Source organism: Rana temporaria, chromosome 6, assembly GCF_905171775.1.
Source record: "Rana temporaria chromosome 6, aRanTem1.1, whole genome shotgun sequence".
Classification (NCBI taxonomy): Eukaryota; Metazoa; Chordata; class Amphibia; order Anura; family Ranidae; genus Rana; species Rana temporaria.
The window spans coordinates 172,176,787-172,193,619 of record NC_053494.1 but is presented as its reverse complement, the minus strand read 5'-3'; the positions used below and the strand labels follow the sequence as shown (position 1 = coordinate 172,193,619).

At 41.3% G+C, this 16,833-nt stretch overlaps 1 protein-coding gene and 1 long non-coding RNA gene across 2 annotated transcripts in view; one reads left to right on the top strand and one right to left on the bottom strand.

The window, feature by feature from the left end:
* CERS6 (ceramide synthase 6) overlaps positions 1–16,833 on the bottom strand; it is a 242,054-nt gene that overhangs the window by 95,424 nt on the left and 129,797 nt on the right. The gene's annotated exons all lie outside the window — the stretch shown is intronic.
* Positions 11,138–12,138, top strand: LOC120944048. The gene is made up of 3 exons (XR_005750350.1): positions 11,138–11,487; positions 11,629–11,825; positions 12,053–12,138. It is a non-coding gene; the product is annotated as an uncharacterized LOC120944048 (long non-coding RNA).

Sequence of the window (16,833 nt, the reverse complement as noted above, 5' to 3'; positions counted from 1 at the left end):
CCTGTTACCGGGTCTCCAAAGTCACCGGAGAAATTACCATTTAACATGGGAGTCTATGGAAGGGGTGCCGGCTTTGAAAAATCGGTGCTCCCTGGCCGTGGGGCTACATGTGTGCCAAGTTTGGGGTCCAGGGGACCTACGGCCGGCCAGTACCGGGTCCCCAAAGTCCGGGAGATCAGGCGCAAAAAGGTGACTCGAGTATAAGCCTAGGGGGGCATTTTCAGCACAAAAAAATGTGCTGAAAAACTTGGCTTATACTCGAGTATATACGGTAACTGAAAAACTTTGTGTATATCATCATGGATCAAGTTTTTTTAAAATAAACGGTTTCCTTAAAAACCTTGATCCAAGAAGTGCACAAAAAATGGTTTCCCTTTATCTCTAAAGTTAAGAACTACCAGGGAGAAATGGTTCATTCGTCCCCTGGAAATAGCAGAGGTCTTTCATGAATACTATAGTTCATTATACAATGTGAGTCAGAGGGAGGAATGTAGGGAGAGAGAAATCCATGAGTACCTGAGAGACCTTAACCTTCCCTCAGTGTCCACAGAGGAACTGAAGAAACTTAATGTCCCAATTACTCCAGAAGAGGTAAAAAGAGTATGGCCCTTGGAAAGTCTTCGGGACCTGACAGGTACTCAATCTTATACTATAAGAGATTTCAAAAGCTTTTGATCCCTAAACGATGAAAATATCTTAATGCCCTTGTCGAAGGAGAGACCCTGCGGAAGGAATCACTATTGGCCCATATAACCCTCGAGGGAAGGACCCAACTGTCCCAGCGAATTACCGGCCAATATCCCTGTTAAATAGAGATATAAAGATCTTTGCCAAAGTAATAGCGGAAAGACTAAAGCCCCTACTACCAAGTTGGGTAAACAGTATCAGTGGACTGTACCAACGTACCCAATCCTATTTATATACCATGGAGACACGTTCCAATGAATTGGCTTTTTTGGTATTGTTTTCAGCATGAACCAATTAGAACTATCTCTATTATTGTTACCATGAACTGTTGGAATTTTTGCAATATCCTTTGATTATTGTACCAGGTTCAATATGTTACTATTGTAATTGTTTTACTTTTACGCTATTAAATAACTGACTGTGTATTGTTGTCAGGCAATGCTTTCATGTTATGCGTGTGGTTCTACTGATTCTGTCACTTGCCATTTTCTATTGTTATCGCCAATCTCCTGGGGTTCATGCCTCAATTAAAGTCCCACCCTCTCTTTCTCGCTCGTAAACAGTGATCAGGTAGGGTTTTTACCAGGGAGGGAGGGAAAAGATAATGGCCTGAAGTCACTATGTCTGATTCATAAAGTAGAGGGGGGGGGGGGGGAGTCCCCAGTCGCATTCCTGACAATTGATGCCAAAAAGGCCTTCGAAAGGGTGGACTGGGGCTTCATGTTTAGAACATTAAGACATCTGGGTATTGGTAAATATGATGAAATAGATACTAGCCTTCTATTTTCACCAAACGGCCAAAATCTGAATAAATGGGACCTTATCTCCCCCTTTGGACCTATTTAATGTGACAAAGCAGGGGTGTCCCCTGTCGCCAATGCTGTTTGTAATAGCACTGGAACCCCTGTTAGCTTCGTAAAAACCAGGACTTTAGAGGGGTAAACGTAGGGGAGAGGTAGTTCAAAGTATATGCCGATGACCTGCTATTTTACATGTCCAATCCTAGAATAACAATCCCAGTTATAATTGAGGAGTTGACCAGGTACGGAACTAACTTTAAAATAAATATGTCAAAATCAGAGATTCTAAATACTACTACGGTATCTCAAGGGAGGAACAGCCTACCTAGGAATAAAATTGACTGCATCACTAGGGAATATGTTCAACGCCAATTACATACCAGTGCTCAATAAAACCAAAGAACACTTGGAGAATCTGAGGCATAAGCCCCTTTCATGGATAGAAAGAATTAATGCTTTAAAAATTAATATATTACTAAGGTTGACTTATATTTTTCAAATAATCCCAATAACAGTGCCCCAGGACTATTTTAAGAATTTAAGATCAATGATATTAAAATATATCTGGGCACATAAACGGCCCAGAATTGCATATGCAACCTTGACAAAAGCTAAAAGGTTGGGAGGATTAGCAGCCTCAGACTTTGAGAAATACTATCAGGCAATCTGTATTTCTCGGATGTTAGGCTTTATTCACACCTACTGTATGCATTTTTAGTGCTTTTTGCATTTTGTAGATTTGCACCACAGAACGTGTTCCATAGGAAACCATGTTAAATGGACTGTAGTGCAAATCTGAAAAATGCAAAAAGCACTAAAAATGCATAGGTGTGAATCAAGCCTAATGGCGCGTACACACGATCATTTGTCAGCATGAAAAAAACTTTGTTTTTCAGCATGTCCAAAAACCGACGTTTTCCCAACTTCATCATTAAAACGACATTGCCTACACACTGTCGTTTAAAAAAAATTATCTAGCAAAGCGCGATGACGTACAACACGTACGACCGCACTATAAAGGGGAAGTTCCATTCGCCTTTGGGCTGCTTTAGCTGATTTCGTGTTATTAAAAGACGATTCGCGCTTTTCTGTCTGTTACAGTGTGATGAATGTGCTTACTCCATTATGAACGGTAGTTTTACCCGAACGAGTGCTCCCGTCTCATAACTTGCTTCTGAGCATGCACAGGTTTTTTACGTCATTTTAGCCCACACACGATAATTTTTTACAACCCGAAAAACGACATTGTTTAAAACGACGTTAAAAAATGCAGCATGTTTGAATTTTTTTTTGTCATTTTTCAGAACCTGAAAAATGATGTGTAGCCCACACACGATCATTTTAAATGACGTTTTTGAAAAACGTTTTTTTCATGCCGAAAAATTATCGTGTGTACGCGGCATTAGAGTGGATACATAATAAAGAGGGGAGAAACTGGGTGAATATAGAGATTTCTCAAAGTAAGGTAGATTTAGGGAAGTTGGTTTGGATACCACGGCAGTACCGAGAATTAGTTAATAGTACAAACCCACTAATTAGAAACATTTTTAGAATTTGGGATAGCTTGGGAAAAATTCACCATTGGGATCACAATTCACCACTATTATCGATACTTGGCAAAATTATTTTAAGCCAGGGAAAGAGGAACAAAAAAAAAAAAGAACATTTTTTTTAAAGGGTAAGTATATTCAACCTACTATATCCCTGTATAGGGGAAAGCCCATAGAATTGAAAAGGCGTAGAGCCTGATCATCCTTATAACCTTACCAGTAGTAACTGTATTAATCTTTTTAATGCAAACACACACAATACATAACCCACATTTTTGGTAAAATTTTAAAGATTATGTTACGCAGATTAAATAGATACCAAACATGTCACGCTTTAAAATTTCACACGCCAAAACAAGGTAAATTTTATTATCCACATGCAACACTTTACAATCCTTTACAGGTTACCACTTTAGATTTGCACAGGAGTTCTGGTGCTAGAATTAGTTCCCATGATGTGACATTGGTGTTAATACCTCACATGTGTGAGATGATCACTGTTTACTCATGCGTTTGCCTTTGTGCACGAGCACAGGTGGGGCACTTTAAAAAAATGTTTTTACATTTTTTTTATCTGTCGCTTTAAAAACAAAATGTTATCACTTTTATTGCTGTCACAAGAAATGTAAACATCCTTTGTGACAGCAATATTCATGTGACAGGTACTCTTTATGAAGAGATTTGGGGACTATAGGACCCAAGATCCCCCTCTGCCATTAAAAGCATTTGATCACACCAAGGTCGGCATGTTTGAATGCTTTTTATTTTTGAAAATGGGTAAACCAGAAGTGATGTCAGGTTATCGCTTCTGGGTTACCATAGCCAAGAGCTGAACAAAGCCGCTCCGGGCTTTGTTTCGGCTCCCCGATTAGCCGACGGAAGCGCTGCCTGGTCGTTCCGGACTCCTGGCGGGCACCCTAACCACTAAATGAAATTGAACCAGACTTTTTTACAAATCACACCACTGGCAGCACTCATACGTCTTTTTCCCCAAAACAACCTCTGGATATGACTCTGAGCACGTGCACTCAACTTCTTTGGTCGACCATCGCGAGGAATGTTCTGAGTGGAACCTGTCCTGTTTTATGGTATTGGCCACCATGCTGCAGCTCAGTTTCAGGCAATCTTGGCAATCTTCTTATAGCCTAGGTGATCTTTATGTAGAGCAACAATAATTTTTTTCAGATCCTCAGAGAGTTTTTTGCTATGAGGTGCCATGTTGAACTTCCAGTGACCAGTCACCAAATTTAACACACAAGCTTGCCATTCACACCTGAGACCTTGTAACACTAACAAGTCGCAGCACAGAGAGTCAAAATGGCTAATTGGGCCCAATTTGGACATTTTCACTTAGGCGTGTACTCACTTTTGTTGCCAGCAGTTTAGACATTAATGGCTGTGTGTTGAGTTATTTTGCGGGGACAGCAAATGTACACTATTATACAAGCTGTACACTCACTACTTTACATTGTAGCAAAGTGTTATTTATTCAGTGTTGTCACATGAGAAGGTATAATAACATTTTTACACTTTTGTGATATACTGTAAAGGCTCATACACACGATCGGATTTTCATCGGACAAAGCGTAGGACTTTTGTCCGAAGGCCTGGGTGTTGGCCGTGAGCTTGTATTGCATACAAACGACAAAGAATTGACGGCAATTTTTTTTAACCAATAATTCCACCTTAATGCCACTGTTTCTTGCAGAGTTATATGGGAACGGCACAGAAAACTGATGCTGAAATATTCATACTACAGATGTGTCTTGTTGCTCTTGAGCTAGTAATTCCCCAAAGGCAAACATGTGTTGGTAGACATGCTGAGGCGGCATCCCCTGGGATAGTTATTTGTTCGGTAGCTATCCTCATAGGGGGATGCTCTTGCCCTGGCACATTACAGACAAATGATGTGTTTCATTTAACCTGTATTAAGTGTTTTTCAATTAACTGCCGTGCTTAGATTGTGTGATGCTTATATATGTATACACTGGTTTAACAAAAAAAAAAAAAAAGAAAGAAATCCCTGCTTTGAACAGATGGTGCTATGCATCATTTCCCATGCATGGAACACTGTGGGAACTCTTCTAAATACTGCACAGACCAACCGTGTTTCATAATTACTATTCATATTTTGGCAGGAGCCTCGATCACTAATACAACACTGTCTCTGCAGGAGATCACTCAGCCCAGGGAAGTACTACCGCTTACCTGACTGCCTTCTTCAATTTGCTCGGCTCCCAAGGGAGCAGAAAAAGAAAGTTAATTTCACAGAGTACCTACTATTTTTGTCTCTTTTCACTTTTCCGAGTTGCCGTTCAGCAAGTCACATTATAGCTAAACTCTAGGTAGTAAAAATAACTAAATGACGCACTTATATAATCATTGAAAAACAATTTAATGTATTTTTAAATGTGATTAATGTAAATACCTGAATTTGACTTGGTATCGGTCTCTTGTAATTGCCTACATAGTACATATTTAGAGCAAAAGGAGGAAAGGGTTTCTATGAATACTTTAAATAAAAGATATGTGACTTTAGATAATTGATTATGATTGTGATGATGAATGTAATATATTGACAACTCTAAAATCCCTTATTTGGCTTTCTTGGGATAACAACTAAAGGCTAAGAAGCCACTCAGCTGTTATCCCAAGCATCGGGAGGGGACTCACCCCCTCTTGTCGCCTTCCGTGGCTTACCCAGGCTCTCCGACACATGAGCCGGCTGGCTGGAGGCCTAAATGAATCTGGTGTTCCGTCAGAATCCTCTGCATATTACACCGCCACCCTGCACATCACCCAGCCCCCCTGCATATTACACAGCCCCCCCTCTGCATACTACACAGCCCCCCTAACCCCAGATGTGTAAGCACGGATGGAAGGGGCGCTTTACATTTTTTTTATATATATATTTTTTTACACTGTCCCTGTGAGAAAAAAAATTCTGATCAATTTTATTGCTGTCAGAAGGAATGTAAACATCCCTTGTGATAGTAATAGGCAGTGACAGGTACTCTTTATGGAGGGATCTGGGGTCTATAAGAATACAAACCCCTCCTTTGCACTTCAAAGCATTTAAAAGGCCAAGTTTGGCTGTTGTGAATACTGTAATTTTTAAAAAATTTGGCGCCTGTAAATCGAAAGGGATGTCATAATATTGCTTCCGGGTATTAGGTCTGAGAACCGATCGAAACTGATTCCAGTGCTCCGCCAGAATCAGCAACCCATTAGGAGGGATTTGTGGTCTTATAGACCCCAGGTCCCTCCATAAAGAGTACCTGTCACTGCCTATTACTGTCACAAGGGTTGTTTACATTCCTTCCAATAAAAGTATTCAGAATTTTTTTCTCTCCACGGAACAGTGTAAAAAAATAAATAAAAGGGGAAAGTGCCCCCTCCCTCCACGCTTACACAGCTGGGGGGGCTGTGTAGTATGCAAGGGGGGGTGTGATAAGCAGGGGGGCTGTGTAAAATCAAGGGAGGCTGGGTGATGTGTGGGGGGGGTGTTTAATATGCAGGGTGGACTGTGTAATATGCAGGGGGGCTGTGTAATGTAAAGGGGTCCAGAGTAGGGTGACCACATTTCGAAACTACCATTCAGGGACACCTCCCTTCCCAAAAATCAGCTTGTGTTGTAAAGAATCACAGCACAGTGATTGGACACAGGAGGCAGGATTTATGATTCCTCCAATCACAAGCGGGGGGGGGGGACTGTGCTCCCCCAGGCATTCCCGGCCAGGACAAGTACTGTCAGTGAGTAAAGTAGTGAGGTGGCGGCCTTTTTTGGGGGCATTAGTTTGGCTTGGGGGGTGGCTGTGTCAGTTTCATTCCGGGACACTGTATTGTCCTGAAATGAAGGTGCCCGGGACAGACCTGCAAAATGCGGGACTGTCCCGGGCAATCCGGGACACGTGGTCACTCTAGTCCAGAGATGCGGGGCTGTGTAAATTAAAGGGACCAGAGGTGCGGGGGCTGCATAAATTAAAGGGGCCAGAGGTGCAGGGGCTGTGTAAATTAAAGGGGCCAGAGGTGCAGGGGCTGTGTAAATTAAAGGGGCCAGAGGTGCAGGGGATGTGTAGATTAAAGGGGGCCATGGGTTCGGGGGCTGTGTAATGTTATCTTCATTTATTAACAGGTGAATGTGGCCCCCCATGCATTCACCCTGCTGTACATTGTACACTTAATCACGCTATTATTGTAAAGAAAATTCCACCTAGAGATAAAATAGCCTAGTAGCATTTGATTTTCCCCCATTGTTCCCCCATTTCACTCAAACCACAAGAAATGTACATGCATTTTCACAGAACAAATAGCTTAACAAAATTTAAGACTACCAGGGTTTAGTAATGACTCAGAGAACACGCTTTCTATAAAGAGGTGTTTTTGCAAAGCTGTCCTTAGCAATGGCTAGGGGATTGCTATTAAAAAGCAAGAACCACTTACCAAAAAAACAAGACACAATCAGTGAAGGCCCTTTACCTACCACAGCTCTAGGTAGTCTTAACGCTGTGTCCTAAATTGTGTCTACAATCAAATTAAACTCTCTAGGCATCAGCACATTAAATCTGACACCGTTTAAGCTGCAAATAAAACATTAGTGTTTTAATCACCACAGTCCACAGCCCTAAACCTTATTTTAGCAGCCAGTTCCAACACTTCTGCTTTCAGCCTGATTGTTATAATATAAAAAAAGGGAGGTGGCGCTGCTCTTCAACTGAAGGGTGACCCACAGGAGTGAATCACAATCCACTTTAATAAGTGAGAAAATAAATTGTAAGTTAATCCACAATAGTGTGATGTGTTAAACACAAAAAAAAAAAAAAACCTCAGTAGCAGGTGACATTAAAGTGCAACGTGCTATTACATGATCATCAAGTGCATAATGCAACATACCATAAATGTGCCAAAAAATGTATATATACTATATTATATATATATGTGATCATTTTTTCACCTTTTTGCAAATGCTTTTTATATGTATACACAAATGTTTTACCTTTCATTTCTATTTTAAACTGATTGTAGTGTTTTACAAAGTGAGGATTTATAATCACTTTAATAACTGTCTAACGGGGCATTCCCATCATATTGGAGAGATTTACTGTTGCTAAATAATGTTTTGCTTCGGTAACCCAAACACTGAAAGAGTGATTTCTGTAACTGATCCAATTGTGATGAGAAAGCTTAAAATGATTGTAAAGTCTTGTTTTTTTTTCTATAAAAATAACAAATATGGTACACTTATGCCGCGTACACACGATCAGTCCATCCAATGAGAACAGACCGATGGACCGTTTTCATCGGTTAACCGATGAAGCTGACTGATGGTCCGTCGCGCCTACACACAATCGGTTAAAAAAACGATCGTGTCAGAACACGGTGGCGTAAAACACAACGACGTGCTGAAAAAAATGAAGTTCAATGCTTCCAAGCATGCGTCGACTTGATTCTGAGCATGCGCGGGTTTTTAACCGATGGTTGTGCTTACTAACGATCGTTTTTTTTCCCATCAGTTAGGAATCCATCGGTTAAATTTAAAACAAGTTGGCTTTTTTTTAACCGATGGTTAAATAACCGATGGGGCCCACACACGATCGGTTTTGACCGATGAAAACGATCCATCAGACTGTTGTCCTCTGTTTAACCTATCGTGTGTACGAGGCCTTACCTGCTCTGTTGCAGTGGTTTTGCACAGATCGTCCTCTTTTCGAGTCCCTCTTTGGTGCTCCTGGCCCCTCCCTCCTGTCGAGCGTCCCCCACAGCAAGCAGCTTGGTATGGCGCACACGAGCCGCAGCTCCTTGTATCAATTCAATCATGGAGCCACTGTGTGGCTCCGCCCCCTCTCTCTCATTGGCTAACTGACTTTGATTGACAGCAGCGGGAGCAAATTGTGCCACTGCTGTGTCTCAGCCAATCAGGATTTTTATGAACATCGCTGGATCGAGATGGGCTCAGGTAAGTATTAGGGGGGCTGCTGTGCACACAAGGCTTTTTATCTTAACGCATAGAATGCATTAAGATATAAAAACATTTTGCATTTACAGCTTACAGTCTAGTATCTTGGCAGACAGTGACTCAATCCAATCTATGTGGGAACGGATGCATGTAGGTTTCTCTGAACTCAGTGTCCCCGCACCCACATGAATGTCAAATTGGGAGCAGCAGCTGTGTCTGTGCAGCTACTGCATCCCATTAACATCAATGGACTGTCGGCATGGGGATGCATGAAAAACCTGTTCATTCCTGTGTGGGTAACAATTTAGTAGGTCCCATGTGAATGAGGCCTTAAGCTGCCTGTGGACGATGCAAGTCAGTAGGTGACCATACTGTCTGGACAAACCGGATCTAAGGAGGTATACCAATGCATAAAGCGGCTATTGAAACAGCACAACAGTACTATTTTTGTTGTTTTACAGCAACCATAAAGTGAGAATGTGATTCAGAACAAAAATGGATATAAAAGAGTGTGGAAGCTAAGCCAGCACTTGCTATGAAACTGTATCTGAGTTTGCATATATTCCTTGTCCTTGTGTTGCTTTTCTCCGGCTACCTCCCACACACCAACGACATGCATAGATTGTAAGCTCTTTGAAGGCAGATCCCTTTTTGCTTTCCCTGATATGTATTGCCTTCAAATCATCTGACCAGCACTTTGATATGAACTCTGTATGCCTAACGCAGTCTTCCAAGGGCTAACAAATCCCAGAGTGTCTCTGCAGCTAAATACATTTATGGTTTGTAAGTCTACAAAAAAAGCCACAGCTTAAACATGTTTGTATTTAGAAAATCAGATCTCACAATGTGTCGGTACCCAAGATCTTATCACTGCGCCAAAGAAACACCTAATATCAATAGAGCAGCCACTTTAAAGAGACAAATGTAATAAAAAGCATCTACCAGACACAAGATGGAATGTAAATAGTGGCACTAAATAAACAATAACATAAACAAAATATAATATATCACACACCCACTGAATATTAGTGTATGAAACTGTTGATAGGTATTCAGAGCAGAGATTCTCATGACTTCCGCTGTGACAACGACAGACTATGGCTTCATTTTAGAGATCTACAGTTAGACCTTGTACACACGATGAGAACGGTCTGAAGGACCGTTGTCATCGGTTAACCGATAAAGCTGACTGATGGTCCGTCACGCCTACACACCATCGGTTAATTAACCGATCGTGTCAGAACGCGGTGACGTAAAACACAACGACGTGCTGAAAAAAACGAAGTTCAATGCTTCCAAGCATGCGTCGACTTGATTCTGTGCATGTGGGGGTTTTTAACCGATGCTTTTGCATACTAACGATCGGTTTTGACCTATCGGTTAGGCGTCCATCGGTTAAATTTTAAAGCAAGTTCCTATTTTTTTAACCAAAGGTTAACTAACCGATGGTGCCCATAGGGCAGGCACTGATGCGTCATATCTGACGCTGGTGTATTTCCCCAGGAGTTTCCTCTTCTCCGCGCCGGCGCGCTTGACTCAGCATCTCCTAGAGGGATGCCCTTCTCTTGCGCAGACGCGGTCCCTGTGGCTCCCATGGGTAATCCCCATGACATCTGCCGTGACAACCACGCCCATTTCAGAGTGAGGAGCTGCCCCCTATTCAGCTGTATATCATCTCACTCTGATTGAGGGCAGCATATTAGTGAGCCGCACAGCTGTTCTATCAGCGTGAGCTCTACTAGAGGAATCATTCCTCAGTATACTGAGGCAACAGCAGGTCATAGGTATGCTCTCATGTACCATCTTTTTTCATATCATTTTATTTTTATGCTATATCTCCCCCCTTTTTTCTTTCAAGTGTAATTCAGTGTTCACAATAATCTGGATGTGATACTTTGTTGTCACTTGCAAACTTTGTGAAAATATATTATATTTTACTTATTTATTTGTCAACACTGAGGAAATATTTTCTCTTGGGGTGACTTTTTTCTTTTTCTTTTATTTTATTTTTCACTATCCAGTATTTGGACTATACAGATCTCTTGGGCAATTTATCAGCCTAATTTCTGGCAGTTACTACTGCAACTCCAATCAGGTAATACTATTACCATTATTTGTTTAAATCAGACAAGTACTTATTGTCACTTTCTTCATGTTCTACCTCTACTATTCTGATAGGTTTAACAATTATAAGGTTTAATTACTACACAAGAAATGTTACATTTCTCTTGTAACTTAGATTCTTTTAATATTCTGCAGCCTATATAGGCGCTTATACCTATATTAATATTATCTTTATTACCGCTGTCATTTGCAGTTTTAATAATTAACTCTCAAACTAATCTGTTAATATATAATCTTATGACATAGTGAATGACTTCCTATTTTGTGCTGTACAGTATTGACAGAAATCTCTTGGGATGATCCATATCAATCTCTTTTGAGACTACCCCATCATCAATCTTCCCATTATTCCTATCATTATTTGAACCAGGTAATAATCATCAATCCTTTTACATATATCTTTCTATAGATGTCTGTTCATCACATTTTTTCTCTTTTTCTGATTATATTTCTTTTTTTTCTTCTTTTTTATTTATTAATTTTTTTTAATATTTTTATTCTGTACCCATAGTACCTGCTTGCCTTCGGCTCCTCCTCCTCTACAGGCTTGCATCCAGGCTCTGTGAGGTGCACGGTGACCCTACCTGCATGCATAAGAGGATTATTTCCTCTTTTTCCCATCCCCCCTTCCTTCCATCTGGGATTTTCCATCTGGGATTTTGAGCCAATCACGGCTAACTACTCAGGTTTTTCAGTCCATTTTTTCAGGTAAATATTTCTGTCAAAGTCCACAGCTATCACAGACACTGCATTAACTCGACTTCCGTCTACTTAAACAAAACACATTGTCTCTATGCCTTATAAATTATGATTACATCAACATATATGGTCAATCAGATACGTTTGTATGTACTGATACAATAAATCTATGTGACTATTTGTATATATTATTACTGATATATTTCCGTTTATTGATATACTCTTTGTTTGTTCAGACTACTGCCCCCCATTGGTTCCTGACGAAGCCCCCTTGGGCGAAACTAGTAGAACCGTTACATGTGGGATGAAATGAAGATCACCTGCATCTTTATGCACTTGAAGTATCATTTTATTTGTTAGTCTGGAATTTGTCTAGTATGCATTTTATAGCATTCAATGTATAATTTTTTCTTTTTTCTTCTTTTTTGATTTTTCTATGTCTTTTTACAAAGAAAATCTTTTTACAAAATAAATCTTTTTGATATTTATATTGGTGTTGTGGCTCTCATGATTGAGGTTTGACCAGGCCCACATATTTTCATATATTATTACTGTTCATGCTTTAACAAGAGTCCCCATATTTTGCCTGTAAAGGGTAACCCCTATAAATCTTCTTTTTTAGAGGGACTTGAAAGCTGACAGTCAATCCTTTGTAATTAATGTTTATGCTCTGTCAATCCACTTATAACTGATGGTGCCCACACACGATCGGTTTGGACCGATGAATGGTCTGATGGACCGTTTTCTCATCGGATGGACCGATCGTGTGTACGCGGGCTTACAGTTTAGAGAACAGTCATAACGTGGTTCAAAAAATTGTGGCAGAGGAAGGATGTACTGCCAGAAACCTGATTGCATGGAGTGTGCCCCTGGAAAGCAAAGAAGGGAAATCCAAGTGGTCATGTGGAAAACCTAAGAGAGGAACCCACAAATCTTCCAAACAGAACAACTCCTTTCATTGCAAACTGAATGCTGGTTCCACAGCAGATAAAATCCATGACAAAAGCCCAACCAAAACACGGCTCTCTTGGAAGGTTGACCTGCGAGCACGATACTGGGCATTCCTATTTGACAATTTCAGGAGCGCTGTGGATGAATTATATGTGAATCAAACCAAAGTGTTGATGAATGGAAGATTACGGATACCTTGTGGTCTTTGGATACCTGGAACATTTGATGGGAAATCCATGACCCTGAGGGGTACAATGCTTTACTAGCCGAACATGAGAATGTGAGTCAATTTATGTTGGTGAGTTTACATCTAACTGGAGAGTGGAGACATGGTTTTGATCACGTGGTGTGGTGTCAGATAATTCAATCAACTGAATACCCATCAACGGATTTATTACCCGGAATTGGATGTTATATTTATGGACTTTTTTCTTTTTTGCATCCTCTGCAATATTCACTGGGTGTGTAATATGTTATATTTTGTTTATGTTATTGCTTATTTAGCGCCACTATTTACCTTCCATTTTGTGTCTGGTAGATTTTATTATGTTTTGTATTTAGGCTATAGAATAATTGTGCCACTAACAATTTTATAATAATATAATACGAGGTGGTATAAACAGTTTTGAGACAAGTTTTGTAACATGCCAACAGATGGCAGCACAAGTCTGCATGCACAGTCACAGGGAGCAACGACCTTCATAAGTCAGTGTGCCGAAAGACATCGTCCTATGCACATTGGGAGCTGTGCAACTTGTGCTATTCTGACCTAGTGCGTTACCACGTCTGCTATTCCATCATGGACACTGACAATGAGGTACTGACAGGTTTTCTTGATGTGCACTGATTGGCACTGTGATGAGCACTGATTGACACTGTGGCGGGCACTCTCAGGCATTTCTGATGGGCACTATTGGTGGCACATCTGATGGGGCTGTGATGATAATCAGCACAGACCCCCCCCCCTCTGACAGGGAGAGCTGCCGATCGACTCTCCCTGTCAGCGCGAACCGAGGAATGACGCTTACCGAAACTTCCTGGTCCACGCTGTAATCAGCTGTGATTTGTCACAGCTGATCACATGGTAAGGAGCCTCCGTCAGAGGCTCCTTACTACGATCAGAGATGCAGTGTATCAAGGTGACACACAGCATCACTGATCGTCACTAGGGATGAACCAAACACCCTCAGTTCGGTTCACAACAGAACATGCGAACAGGCAAAAAATTTGTGCGAACACCGTTAAAGTCTATGGGACACGAACGAGAAAAATCAAAAGTGCTAATTTTAAAAGTTAATATGCAAGTTATTGTCATAAAAAGTGTTTGGGGACCCGGGGTCCTGCCCCATGGAATGCAAAAAAAAGTTTTAAAAACGGCCGTTTTTTCAAGAGCAGTGATTTTAATAATGCTTAAAGTGAAACAATAGAAGTGAAATATTCCTTTAAATTTCGTACCTGTGGGTGTCTATATTATGCCTGTAAAGTAGCGCATGTTTTTCCCGTGTTTATAACTGTCTCTGCACAAAATTACATTTCTAAAGGAAAAAAGTAATTTTAAACTACTCGCGGCTATAATGAATTGTCGGGTCCCAGCAATACAGATCAAAGTCATTGAAAGACTTCTGGAAGCCTCCTTTAACAAAGTCGAACTCCAGATCCCGGCCCCCCCTATGTGAATTGGTAAGGGGTACATTATAACCGAGGGCGCCGCCTTTGGTTATAAAAGAGCTGTCAAACAGCTTGCACGTCATTCGGCCGGGTGTCTCTGGAGGAGGCGGTATCGTTCATAGCGGCGGGTCCGGGACCGGGATCGTAGAAGGATTACGGCGCTGGAGTTTTTTTCTATTAAAGGACTTGTCCCAGCTTGGTGTGTGTGTGTTTAACATTTTGCCATTTTTTTGTGCAATGGTAGGGGTATAATGTACCCCATTATCAATTCACATGGGGGGTCGGGATCTGGGGGTCCGCTTTGTTAAAGGGGGCTTCAAGATTCCGATAAGCCCCCCAGCCGCAGACCCCCACAACCACTCCCATGTTGAGGGCATGTGGTCTGGTATGGTTCAGGAGGGTGGGCACTCTTTCGTCCCCCTTCTTTTCCTGTGGCCTGCCAGGTTGCGTGCTCGGATAAGGGTCTGGTATGGATTTTTGGTGGGAACCTCACACCATTTTTTTTTTTATTTGGCGCAGAGTTCCCCTTAATATCCATACCAGACCTGAAGGGCCTGGTAATGGAATTTGGGGGACCCCCACGCATTTTATTTTTTATTTTTCAATGACTTTCATCTGTATTGCCGGGACCCGACAATTCATTGTAGCCGCGAGTAGTTTAAAATTACTTTTTTTACTTTAGAAATGTCATTTTGTGCAGAGACTGTTATAAAAACGGGAAACATGCGCTTCTTTACAGGCATACTATAGACACCCCCCAGGTACGAAATCTAAAGGAATATTTTACTTTTATTGTTTCACTTTAAGCATTATTAAAATCACTGCTCCAAAAAAACTTCAGTTTTTAAAACTTTTTTTGCATTGATACATGTCCCCTGGGGCAGGACCCAGGTCCCCAAACACTTTTTATGACAATAACTTGCATATTAACCTTTAAAATTAGCACTTTAGATTTCTCCCATAGACTTTTAGAGGGTGTTCCTCGGCTTTTCGAATTTGCCGTGAACAACCCAAATTGTTCGCTTTTCGGGAAACGGGCGAATAACCAATGTTTGAGTCGAACTCATGTTCGACTCGAACATAAAGCTCATTCCCTAATCGTCATGCTGCGTGGGTGCCGGCATGTTATCCTGCTGGACGTCATAGACGCCCAGTCAGGATAACTGAACCACTGCCCAGCCATCATTCTGCTATAGGCCGGGCGGGAAGTGTTTTTTGTTTGTGGTGCTCATGAAAGTGGGTCGTTTCCCATTATGCCATGTTGTGGACGAGGTCTACTTACGATGCACATGGGGGTACCTTTCGCGCGGAGTGCACTCATCATTGCCTGGGACAATGTGGAGACTGCAGTAATGTGAAGGATCTAACATTATGGCAGTTTCGTACACACGACCGAGGAACTCGATGCGCGAAACACATAGTTTTCCTCGTCAAGTTCCTTGTTAGGCTGTCGAGGAACTCGACAAGGCAAGTTTCTCCATTCCCGTCGAGGAAAAAGAAGACATGCTCTCTTTTTGGCTCGATGGGATCCTCGACAGTTTCCTCATCGAAAAATGTACACATGACCGGTTTCCTCGGCAAAAAAAAATCCCAGCAAGTTTCTTGCTGGTTTTTGCCGAGAAACTCGGTCGTGTGTACGAGGGCTTAGTGATGAGCCTTTCCCCCAGGCTGGGCCAGCTGCTGGCTCACTGCAACTATACACAGTTCAACCTGCCTACACTACAATTTACTTAGCTGATGACCAAATGTCTACATGGATCACATTAGATATATCATTTCCAGACAGTCTCATTATGGGCACATTGAGTTTTGTCTGGTGGATATGAAAGTTAAAAATATGCAGAGAGGCTGATTTAGTTGATATTTTGGATACGGCACAATGTCCAGGCGGGCGGAGAGAAGCAGTGCTGAATAAGCAGGAAATCCTTCTCCTGGGATTTTGGCTGAAACTAGCTCATAAGACTGTTTTGACAAGAACAATAGTTTGTTAGCATAGAGAAGCTACTTTCCCAGTAGCTGTCTCTATATTTACTCTGTATCAAAAATCTCTAAATAACAAGTTTCACTTTTTTTTGGGCTATATAACCTATTTTGGTCATATAAAAATAATGTAAAGGAATAAAAACATTTCACAAAACCAGGGCAATTTCTGCCATAAGGAAAAGGAAGAATCTTGTTTCTGGCGGGGGATGTATAAAAGGTTTTGTTGGACTCTATGCATACCTCCAACTGTCCCTAAATTAACAGGAACTGTCCCTAATTTAGGCGAAAGTCCCTCTGTCCCTCTTTCCCCCTCATGTGTCCCTTAGATTGGTCTGACCTATATAATTGTATATATAATGCACTTTTTATCTTTCAAAAAGTGTTTCCCAGTGCTAAACTTTTCACCCGTTTTTTT